The 12,858-nt window shown below is 38.0% G+C and overlaps 1 long non-coding RNA gene across 2 annotated transcripts in view; it reads left to right on the top strand.

The window, feature by feature from the left end:
* LOC125183008 (uncharacterized) overlaps positions 1–12,858 on the top strand; it is an 87,661-nt gene that overhangs the window by 55,759 nt on the left and 19,044 nt on the right. The gene's annotated exons all lie outside the window — the stretch shown is intronic.

A 12,858-nucleotide genomic window follows, 5' to 3' on the forward strand; every position in this document is an offset into this window, starting at 1 on the left:
AGCACCTACCCTTGAAAATAAGAGTTTAGTCTGCCATATGTAAAAATTTCTGTCTTTCTATCAGAAGACTGTTTGACACAACCCACCTTTGCACTGAAAAGACTAACCAAACAGTATACTTATATATTTCTGTGAGTCTCTTCAGGAGAAACATTGCTACAAACTGAGTTTAGTATTATTTCTTATTTAAACGTCCTCTGACAGAGTGAGGATGAAATATTTTTCACCAAAAAAAAAGGACTCCCATCACTACCGGTGCTACAAAAGTGACGGTATATAGTAAAGGATCACCTGGATTGCCCACATCAGTAGAACTAGAACTGGGGGTGCTTTGAATAAACCACATTGACCTCGGGCTTACAGCCTTGTGCCTCAGGGGAAATCTCAGCCAACAATTTCGATGGTAGTCTATCGCTGTTTCCCAGATTTGGAAAGCCTGCAGGGCATGGAGGTATGGCCAAAGAGGACAGATACCTGAAGGATCCATATCAAAAAGGGACTGTTGGCAGCACAGATGAAGGAATGCATGTGTGGGTGTCCAATGTTCCCATAAATTCCATTTTGGGAATATTTGTGGGATTGGTTGCATTTTTTTCCCCTCTTATTTATAATTAACATTCCCTAGTTGGTGGGGAATACACTAATATTTTAGGACTTTCTTTTATCTTTTAAAAAACTTAAAATGCACTGGCAACACACTAATCTGGCTAACTTCGACCTCCTTTGAATAATTTCGTATTTCAGTACTACTCATCCAGTCTTAGCTAATCTCAGTACTGACCAAGTTAAAATAAATGTGGCAGAGGCTATGAAGGGAGCAATTCACTTACCAGCAAAAAGCAGCTGCTTTTGGGACAGATGTTTATTGTGGAAAAAGTAATGATCAAATGAAAATGTCAGCAAAAAAAGCAGGGAGTTACAGTCCCTGCTGTCAAGAAATGTATTAATTTCAAATCATCATCACTCATGCACAGAAATGTGAGTTATTAAAAAGTACATAAAGATTCTCTTTAACTTATATTCTCTCTATAAAAACTGAATAATACTCGGGTTTTGCCTTCAGCTGTGTAGGTGATGTGGCCATTATTTTCTCAGCCCTTATTCTCACCCGCCCACACACCTTTGTTTTGCCTGATGGCTGGGAAGGCAGATTCTGCTTTCCTTTGAAGTCTCTGGAAATGAGAATAACACCTTGCTGCTACTTAGCCCTGCTTGCTGGCACGTCTCAAACTGCTTTACAGGAACCACCAGTATCATTACCTCCATTTTACCACTGTGGAGAACAGAGCCCAGCAAACAGCAAGTTGGGTCTGACGGCATCCAGTGAGCCAGAAGGAGAAGCTGGAAGAACCCAAAGCCTCCATGCCCTGGTCCTGGGTTGTTGCCCCTCATTTGCACAGCCTGAGTGGCTCCTTGCCTTTCTGCTCAAGTTGCAGAAGTGAAAAGGTCTGTTATCATCTCCCCCATTTCAAAGCTGGGGGTTATCTTACCTCTGCACATTGTGTTACTGCAAGAACAGCATGATGAACGATAGTTTGCATGCTCTCAGAAAAGGTTATTTTTTTGCCATGGTACTGTAAATGGAAGTCCCCAAAAGCTTACCTGCCCATCAGATAGGGGACTTCCTTCAGAGATTCAGGCTCCATTTTCTCACACATGGCAGGTGCCCTATTTGCTTTGCTGCCTAGGCAAAATAGCTTTATCCCTATTTAACATTCACCCCACTGAGGTATTTATCAGCAGAAGCCGTGCTTCTTCTCACCTCCATTCAGGTAAATTAATCCAGACAGGCTCTTCTAGAATCCCTTCATATAATATGCTCTCCACTTTCCTAACCGTCTCAGGAGCCCTTGTCAATGTTACATTCTGCTTTTATGCAATCATTTTTGATCCTGGGTGATCAAACTATACCTGCCAGTGGTGTATGTGTGCACTCTTCTCTCTGCAGGAGATAACTTCCCTAATGCAACCTGGGATTCCAGGGATTTTGGCTTTTCTGTCATGTTGACAGCCTATATATGATGTTACCTGTGTTTATCTTTGCCTTTCTCCTTCTCTGCCATCTCAGCAGAGGGGCACCTAATGACAGCAGGGGTTCTTATAACTAATATGTCCATATATATCTTATTTTACACTGCGTGTTGTGAAACTAACCCAGTTTCTGCACTGTCCTTGAATTATACCTGTAAAAGATTCTGAATGCCCTGTCTGCACCTACGATGTCATCAGCAAACCAGATTAGTACACTCCCACTTTTTGTGTGAAATAGCCCACATCTCTTGCAAGACTGGTTCTTGAAGAAATTCATTTCCTCCAGCCTAAGGTGTCTCACTATTTCATTGATCTCATAGGGAAAATACTCATTTTAACCACCATTAATGAGTCCTGGTTATGTGCAAGCTTGTGTGTGAGAAAGAGGGGGAAATGAGGTAGAATCTGGAATAGTTGTTTTCACACTGAAAATCATTTGGAACTAATGGACAAATATTTGCAGTGAGAAACATGATAGAAAAGGTAACTCTACTGCTGCAGCCAGGGCAAGGTGGAAAAGTAAGGTGACTTCAATTTAGGCTAACTGCAGGAGTGCATGGCAGTATTATCATTATCAAAGGACATTAGCGGTCTATACATAAAGCAAGAGAGGGAATGAAAAGTGAGAAGGTAGGAGATAAGCAATCATTTTAGAAAAGGTGTTTTTTCCAGAGAATTGCATCACGAGGGGGATAATATCTGTAAAGGAAGAAAAATACAGTGAAATACTTGAGGTCCCAAAAAACTGAGAATGTTTTTACATACACTAAGCTTATCATCAATATGGTTCACTACCTCTTGGATAGAGTGATTCTTGATATACGTAAGAACAAAGGAGGCACTGCTTCAAATTAAAGTGTCCATAAAAGAGGTTTTAGGACAACCTGATGAATGGAGATGTTGGGGTGAGATACATTTGGCTGTTGCTGTCTGAAGGTTAGGAAACTGGACTGAGCTTATCAGCTAAGTATCTGAGAGAGAGAGAAAGATCATATGAAGAGACCAATATTTTTAAAAAGTAAGAAGAATTTTCCCCTTGAAGTGCCTATCAGTCTCCCTTGACCACAGTGCTACAATAGTACACACACATTTTACGCAATTAAAATGGATTAAAGTAAATTTGGGCATATGATAAAGAAAAATAAAAATGAGAAGATCAAGTTCTATGCATCACACGGTCCTAAAATAAATTCTGTATATTACTGAACTACTAAAGGCTAAGTTAGTTTTGGTACCTGCTGTGGTTTAACCCCAGCGGGCAGCTAAGCACCACACAGCCACTCACTCACTCCCTGTTGCCCCAGCAGGATGGGGGAAGAAAATCAGAAAAGCAAAAGATAAAAACTTAGGGGCTGAGATAATAACAGTTTAATGCATAATACATGATCGATAAGTATTTTCTTTAAAAAAAAAAAAAAAAACAGAAAAAAAGAAACAAATGATGAGAATAATTGTCAGTCTTCACAGCATAGCGCTGTCACTCATGTTACTACTAATAGATGGGATCTGGGCTCCTCAACATATTCATAAATGTTTCAGGAAGCAGAAAGAAGGACACTGATAACATTAGCTGATACAAAATTATTCAGAAAAGACTAACCTAAAGTTGACCATGAAGTATTTCAAAAGATAATACATCTTTCTATTTGCTTCCATATTAGTAACTGCAAAGTGTTGCAGAAGGGTAACGTTCTGCTTATAGAGAGACAGGCAATACAGATATACATGTGTATGTATAGGCATGCATATATGTACAGGCTATTATATGGAGACAGACAGGTGGTAAATTATCTAATGTTGTTTAAGAAGAATAGATGGAGTCTTCCAAAATTCTTTGAATACTTTGAATACAGGGGTTCAATGCTCAGGAACTAAGAAACATAGCCTATTAAGAATATTAAGGAAAGGATAAGAGAAAAAAATCAAATTATATTATGATACTGCAAATTATTGCTGTGCATTATGTATGCATTGTTCACCTACCCCATCTCTAAAGGATATGCTGGAACCAAGTTACAGAGAAAAGAAGACCAAACTCGGAGAACTGTTTTGTTACAAGGAGAGTGGATAGTTTAGATGACAGATAATGGATAATGGACTACATAATACATGACAAAGGGGAATATGGCTGAGGTAGAGATGATGAATAGCTAATGATTTATTCACTTTCTCACCTTACAACAGCAGGTAGACTGATAATGAAATTATCAGCCAGCAGTTTGAAAGCAAAAAAATACCTCTTCACACAAGACTGGAGAATTAATTCTCATAGGATGCAGTGGAAGCCAAAGCATAAATTTGCCCTCAGGTGTCAGTGAGATTCACTGAATGCAGGGCCACTGACACCTCTGGCCTAGAAACATCTGAACAAGGTCAGAAAGTTTCCCAGCAAGAAGTTCCCAAAGTTGCATATGTGTGCCAGAAGAAGGAGCCCTGTACATTTGCCCTGTCTCTTCCTTGAAATTCTCTTTCTAATCAGGTGAAGTTTTAGATACCACAAAGAAAACTCACTGGGACATGTATGCATTTGCAATTTCACTACACTTGAATGAGGCTATATCATACAGCTTTTTTTTTTTTTTTTTATGTCTCCTACCTGTTTCCATAACTCAGCATTCTATCTTAGAGAAAGAAAAAGAAAAGACAATGCACTGCTTCCCTATTTTTGTTTTTCGATTAAGCTCTTTTCCCCACAAAATATTGACTGACAACTTTCCTGGTTTTGTTACTAGTACATTCAGTTTATTTGCAGAATTAATCTCTCCATTCTCTCTACAAATACAGAAGTCTGTTTATTTTTTTTTCCATTTATTAAAAAATAAATAAAAACAGCAACACAATAATAACAATTAAGTAAGGTCAAGGATGTGCTGTAAAAATCACATCCTCAGATGGAATAAATTAGTGTAACATTATTGGTTTCACTGCAGCCATATCAATTTACAGCAGCTGAATATTTCTCCAGCACTATGATTCAAATTATCAAGAATGTGAAATGCTGCAATATTGATTCAGAAAAGTCTATTTGAATTTATTTTTCCAAATTCATTTGCTCCCAGATCCATTAAACATAGTAGGGGAATATTTCTAGAATGCATATCAAGTACAAAAATGTAAACTAGGGTCCAAATTTGCCAATGCATTTAGGAATTTTGAGGCCTTCTTAGTCTCTCAAGTACTTTATGAGTCTGACCCTCGTGGCATAAGATTGCATAAATAGCCTGTTTAGAAAATGTCACTCATGTGGATCTTTTTTAATGTAGTCCTAAATATTACCCTGGTTATTTTTTTGGTAATGACAGTGTTCCAGTAACAGTCATTGGCAGTGTTCTTCAACAGAGCTATAGACATACCCTGCCTTGAGATCTCACAATTTTTGAAGACAGTATAGGGAACCGTCCTTAAAAATTCTCTCTTCAGACTAAGGTTGCATCAGTGAGTCTTCTGCCCTTCCCATTTTAAAATGGCTAATTTCCTCCAGGTGCCTCAGTAAAAATGGTTCTTGAGAAGGTTTGTGAAGGAGTAAATGACCTTGTGGGTCAGGGGTTGTCAGGCAATCCATCCATAAAGTCAAGGTTGAAGAAAGTCTAAAGGGCTGTATTCAGATTGTTTGTTATAAATGTGCAGTTTCCTCATTATAACCGATTCTCTCCCATGACCATAAAGTCTGGCAGCAAAGTTGGCACCATGATATGCTCCTTTCTCAATAAACTTAAATGTCTTGACAGCAGCAACACCTGATTTATGCACTTCGTGGCTATATATACACTAAAGACAATTGTGGATAAAGGACATAGGCAAATCTAGCATTTGTAGTAAGGCTGAAGAAGAAGGGCACGATGTAGTGACGACACAGTGGACAAGAAGATATTTTTGTTGTAAGTGTCTTAACAATGAAGGCGATTTTGAGCCACAAACAGTGGTTCAGAGTTCCTGTGAACAGGGAATGCCACCATGAAAGCAAGGAACAGGAAAGCTGCTGTTAGCAGCTGCTGTCTGTAAGGGATGACCTGGGGCCAGGACAGGTACAGCCAAGGAGATTGGCACTGCTCGAGGGCTGAGACAAGAAAGCTGAGATGCAAGGTTGGGGTGGAATTCAAAGGCGAGCTACCTAAAAAGCTGTAAAAGAAATGACCCTAACTGAGAACACCCTAAAAGAAAATTGGAAAGCCAGACACATGCCTGTGGTGCAGAGGAGAAGGCATGGCCCAAGATGAGGGAGCAGGAGGATCTTGCTGTTTAGGCACAGGGTGAGGTCTCAGTCCCATGTTTTTTTTATCAAGCTCTGCCACAGCTCTGCCATGTGATTTTGGATATGCCACTGCATCTTTCTCCCAGTTACCTATTTATGAAGTGTTAATCATATTTCATTTCTAACACTTGTCTTGTAGCTGCTAGTAAATTTGCTGGGAAAAGGATACCCTTAATTTGTGTGTATATGCACGTGGGGAAGCAGCTTTCTATAACAAAATCCAGTGTTTAGTAAAGGCTATAGAAACTACCATAAAATCAACTTTAGTTTATCCATAAAACATAATTGTAAATTTGCAGGCCTGAATGACGTGAAAATTATAAGATCTTCAACAGAAAAAAAATATAAATAAAATAAAATAAAATAAAATAAAATAAAAAATATATAAAAATAGAAAAATAGAGGGTGTATTGGAGATAGATATTGCCTTCTTACTTTTTACTCTTACCAGGTCCTCTAAGATATTTATATTAAAAAAATTTAAGAATATACATCATAACCATAAGCAATCTGCATGTGTTAGCATTATAAGGAGTACTGGTAACCATTTTTTTCCCTACTTACAGTGTTTGTAACTGGCATCTACACTTACTAGCATTATAAACGAGTGAGAGAGGGGACAGTTTTTCTCCACACTCTGTGTATTTATCTTGTGTGTTTGGCAACATTTGGAACCAGACCAAAACCAATTTAAGTCAATACTCAGTTTCATTTGTTCCGTTTATAGCCCATTTCCCCTCTTGGTTTGCGTGGGTATTTCCAACAGCAACAGAGAAGAGAAAATATTTCAAAGCAAAGCAAAATGAGGTTATATAACAGCAAACAAAGGCAGGAGGTTTCAAGGGGAAAATGTGACTCCTGAACATAATTTTAAGAACTTATCTTTACACAGATTGCTACACACACTAATATAATTACAGAAGTACAAATCCCACACACACGTGCACAGAGTCAATACAGTTACATCAGTGCTTATATCAGCATAGCTAATTTTATTACAGAAAGAGGAAGAAGCTGTGCTGGTATTAGACCTGGATACAGTTTACATCCATGTTACTTTTATTATGATTTTTCCTTAAATATTTGCAATTCTAGTACATATAGTCAGACTGGTACAAAAAAACTGGATGTAGAGTAATTCTTTTTTTTCTTTCTTTCTTTCTTTCTTATTTTAAGGTTCTTTGTCTTCTGAGCACCTTCTTCACATTATTAAAAGACTGGGGGGTGGCCAAATTATTATAAGACTTGGGGGGTGGCCACCTACTGGAGAGAGACTTCATTCTAGTGATAAGCTGTTTATGAGTTGTTTAACTCAAAAGACTGCTCTTTGCTTCTCTGTGGCAACTGCTGAAGGTGAATAATACAAAACTCTAGCAGCAGTCAACGTCACACACACAGCGTTATAATAGGGGAAAAAACGGCTCGTATTAAATAAAATGTGTTAAGTTAGAAGAATTTTTTAATTCAGATGTTAGAGGTGTGTATCTTTTTAATGGCTCACTGGTTACTATGGGAACAAGGGCTTTCCCCTCTCCCCCAGGTTTTGCCATTAACGGAGTGATGTCACTTCATGTCGTTCTCTGAGCTGGTTCAGACAGCATCATACATTTTTATTGCAATATACATACAGCCACCTAGAGAGAAGGAGAAGGTTGATATTCCTTTTTTCTTTATTTTTATTTTTTGACAGGCACAGTGTTAGATAACACAGCTAACTGATTGCAATAGATGATTTTTTCCACTTAGGTTTATTGGCTTTTTTGCTCCTTCTTTCTTTCCCTTCTTTTAAGTATTGAGGATCTTATATCTATCACAGGTTTTGATGTCTCTTTAAAAATACAAGATAGAAAATCAATTGGCAGTACAATTAGTAATTGTAAATCTGCACAAATTCAAATAATTTCACTTACTTCTTAGCAGCTGACATAAAGAATGCAAATTAGAAGGTGGAACTAAAATTAAGCTATTGAATCTGGGAATCCTCAAAAGAAAAGACCCTGGGTTTCAGGCTGTGAAGAACATAGGCTTCTTTTAACACGATGAGAAAGAAGAGAGAGCCAGAACACGAGTTTAATGAGCACATGCTTGTTTTCTGCCTTTTCAAGAGACATCGAGACTGGCAGCACTACAGTGTGTGGCTGTGTGGATGGCTACGAGGGCACAATGAGCGCTCTTACCCTGACTTCCTTCGGCTCTGATGAGCACTCAACTCGCTGCTTGGCAGAGAAGAGGAAGAGCACAACAACTGCTGTGCCGTGGGCCCATCCCCTCCACCTCCACCTCTGACTGAAGGAGGGGAACGCACATACCTCATATCCCTGGGTGTCCAGGCTGGGCTGTGCCACCTTTTGCTGGGATATTGGGCCTGAAAAAGGACACTGGAGCAGCTTATCCCTGCCGCGGGCAAGTCACCTCCTACATCTGACAGTGAAAGGATGCAACAGCAGTGGATTTTTTCTTCCTCTTATTTTTTGTTTTAAACAATGTCGTAACTGAAGGATGTACAGAACACGCCGATTCCTTTGAGCACTGCAGTCACGCAGAGTTGCGCTCTATGTGCAGTATCTCCCAGACGCAGTCACTTTGCTTACAGCTTTAGGGCTCTGTTTCTGTCTCCTTCTTGTCTCCTGGCACAGAGGCACACACCCAGATTTCCCAGTTCACTCTTAACACCTTGCAACTTGAAAAGCAATTATTTTCCATTGGCATTTTTTATTTCTTTTTTCCCCTCTATCTTCCATCTAATTTTGCTTTGAGCACTCTTTCATGGGGAAGTTGAATCAGATCAAATGAGCTTTGCATTTTGTTCTGAAGTTAATGTGTTCATTGTCATCCTGAGGCCTTCCCGGAGCTCCTAAATCTGGGATATGTGCAGAAGAAAAGTATGTCCTTCACATCTCCCTAGCTCCATCACAAGTCTTTCATTTCTTTCCAGGTTATCAACTGAGCTGTTGAAAATAGCCTACAGAGGAGAAAGGGTGGGAGTGGACTTGACGGCCAGAGCTAGTGCCATGAGAAGCAGTGTGGGGCTCTGTCCTAAAAGGGTCCAACTTAGAGACTGATTTGGGTTAATTCAGAGACCCGCTAACAGACCTTAAGGTTTCTTTTCTGAAGTAGGAATGGAAGAATAAAGAAATTAATGACAGGACTGCTTATTGCCCTCTCATGTGAGTTGCAAGGTAAGAAGCAGTAAGGCATGTAAGCAAAAGCAGTTTCAAGGCCAGATTCACTAATCTGTCATACTAATGCCCTGTCAGAGCATCCCTTTGAGCCTCCCTAGTGACCAGGGTAGCTAGTAGCTCTGGCTTCTCCAAAATCTTAGAAAGCTCTTGTGGATGAACTTGCTGTGAGTGAGTGCTAGGATTCTTTGTCTGTCCCAGCCTTCTCCATGTACCTCATCTGGTTTCTCATGATACCACATAACCAACATCACACACACAAGATAGATGTGTCACTAATTTCTCCTCGGAAATGTTTAAACAGTAATTAGGTGAAGACAGGCAAAGAAAATAGGAGTGGCAAAAAGCAAACTGGTAAGACATCAGTAAGGAATCTCATTGATTTACAAACCACCTAGCTCTAATTCTGAAACACAACAGCAGTAAAAAAAAATAATAATAATAAAAAAATATATTAAGGAATACAAAACAAGGAAAAGGTACTAGTTTTATTAGTAGTACCTTTTTAATATAACTTTATTGTTGTCTCTGTTAAAACAACAGAATGATGCTACTTTCTTCACCTAAAATATACATATGTAATTTATCAAATTTCTCCAAATGCTTTGGCTAAAACTACTTGCTGTTGTTGTTGCTGTTTTTTAATAGAAAATGTTGAAATACTCAGTTATGCATTGATATAGCATTTTGCATTGACATTTCAGTTTGAAAATTACTCTGAAATAACATTCAGAAGGGTGAAAAAAAGTAAAGCAAAGAAATAAAACCAGTTTGTCTGATTCAAAAGCAAATACCTTGTTGGACTTGGATAAAACTTTTTAAAAGGTTGCTCCGCTGAAGCATGAAAATAACAACAAAAAAAATTGGGTAAATTTAAAATCCATTTTTCCCACAGTTGTTCACTTCATGAAAATTCAGATATTTGCACAAAATCATTTGTGACATAATAGATTAATCGGACCTCAACAGCTCAACAGACCTAATTGTTCTTTAAGTTCTACACTAGAAATAACTGCTTACAATCATACTTTATCACTGGTTTTTGTGAGTGAACGATGCAATTCTGTAGGAATGTAGCTGGAATCCTCTTGTCCAGATGTTGCAAATAAATGCTTATTATTTTTATATTACTTCTGTATACAAGCTGACTGAAAAGGAGAAAAAAATACCTCTGTACCTATCAGATGAGCTGGAAAGAAACCTACTGGCATGGTTGAAACAGTGTTTAAAATTTTGTTTTATTTATTGTGACACCAAACAACAGAGATGTGTACAAGTAATATAAAGAAATGTAAATCACAATAGAGAGCCCATGAAAATTTTTCCTCATTTAGGAGCTCAAAGGGCTGACTTAGATTTTTTATTTTTTTTTCGCTTTAGTTCCTCTAGGTCAATGCACTGCCTTAGGTTTATTTATTTATTTATTTATTTTAAACTTTAGTTCCTCTAGGTCAATGCACTGATTATTTATGGTTCTGGCAACTTGCATGCAGACAGGTCTGGGCTCTCTTCTCTGTCACAGGGAGACACTGTAATAATTCTATTTTGACATATATTTATATGTTTCAGTTTGAAAAAATACATTTTCTGGAATTTTCAAGATGCCTTTTCTCATTTTCCTCTGTTATTTGGTATTCCACTCCATTTTTATTTGTCATCCAATAGTCAGCTCAAGGGTTTTAGGTCCTGAATGTGCAGTGCCTGAAACATAACTGAAACTTGAGTATACAATGCAAGAAATATCCTGTACATGTCCTGTCAGGTAGAAGTCTCTGCTGTTGGACAATTGTACTTGTTTGCATTTGGATCTCCCAGGATGGTATGCACACTGCCATATGGACAAACTGCTTCAAAGTGACACTTTGATGTGTTATGTGGTTCATCAGCATGGCCGGGCACTGTGGCCTTTGATGGTAGGTCTTATTTTGCTGTAGCCAGCTGCTCTCTATTCAAAAAAAGGGCTTTTATGCTCTTGCTCTGGGAGATCTGCTTGTGCACAATGCTCTATTGATCATTCCTGGGGGAAAAAAATAAACCTATAAGGATTCTCATAAGGTTGAGTGTAGATGAATGGTATAGGAGAAGTCAGGAGCACTCACCCAAGGAAGAGCAACCAATGTACAACAGAAAGTTTCACCATTTAGGCCAATAAGTGCTTTGTCCTTGGGTCCTACGTGTTGTCCTACTCATCTCCTTACCACTTCCTTCCTATTTCTTAGCTATACCAATGTAAGAAAATACTGTGATTTCTTATTCATTTCAGCCATTATAAAAGAGCTTTCTATCCATTTGACAGTACATTATTTTGTCATTGCACTCTAAATTTCTCAGATTTTTCTGCAGACATGTAATATCAACATCCATGTAATCCTCCCCATTCCTTTCTTTCAAGGTGATCTTTCTATTCATAACTTAATCCCAGGAATGCCATCCTTAACCTTTTGTACAAAAGTGATGAGAAAGAATAGCTACATATTTTAGTTTAAAATGTGACATTGAAAGTGATGAGTTCTAGATCAAATCAATTATTTTGTGAATGGTAAAATGGTGCACATACTAAACAGTGAATAGCTGGCTTTTGTAACAGCAATAATTCTGGTTGTTGGTGGTGGTGTTTGTTTTTTGTTTGTTTGTTTGTTTTTGTTTTTCTGGGAAAAAGTAACCAAATCAATAAACACTAAGGTTATAGACTGTTTTTGTTGATTGATATAAGACCTCAGTAATTTCTAAGCAATACAGTTACTACTGCTGGCCATTAAAAACATATATGTATGTTTAGAAGACCTGCTAAACAACTGAAACAATACTATTATTTTTTAAAGCCACGTAATTGAGTCATTTCAAATCAATTTTAATCATTGGAGATTGTTGCCTTCATGTGGAATCCTTCAGGGTACATTAATACACTTCAGTTTGACTGTCTTCTGCCTGGAAAGCCATTTAAAAGTCACTTGACTCAGTCAGGCTTTGCACAAGGTTTTATTACTTCACTGTTACATCTAGTCTACACCATAACTTAGCAAGAAACCACATTTCTAGTTCTATTCTATATATCTGTACAAAGTGCGTTTGTCATTGCATTGGTTATAAAGGTGCACATATTGCTATAAAAGTAAAAAAAAAAAAAAAAAAAAAAAATCTTCCTTAATTGGCTGCAGGGAGAATTTCATTGATAACGGATAATGGATATGTTTATACTGCAGCCAGGTATCAGGTCATTTCCTAGATGTTGCTTTCACATTAGTAAATGGTTTGTTTACTGTCTAACCAGGTAGTAACTCCATATCAGTATGCTTGAGGGACATGAGCGTTTCGAGAGTATTTCTAGAAATCAACAATCCTTTGTGGGAAGTATTAAAACCTGATATCTTCAGTAAGTATCTGGTTTATGAACTG

The sequence above is a fragment of the Anser cygnoides genome, chromosome 1 (genome assembly GCF_040182565.1).
Source record: "Anser cygnoides isolate HZ-2024a breed goose chromosome 1, Taihu_goose_T2T_genome, whole genome shotgun sequence".
NCBI classification, from domain to species: Eukaryota; Metazoa; Chordata; class Aves; order Anseriformes; family Anatidae; genus Anser; species Anser cygnoides.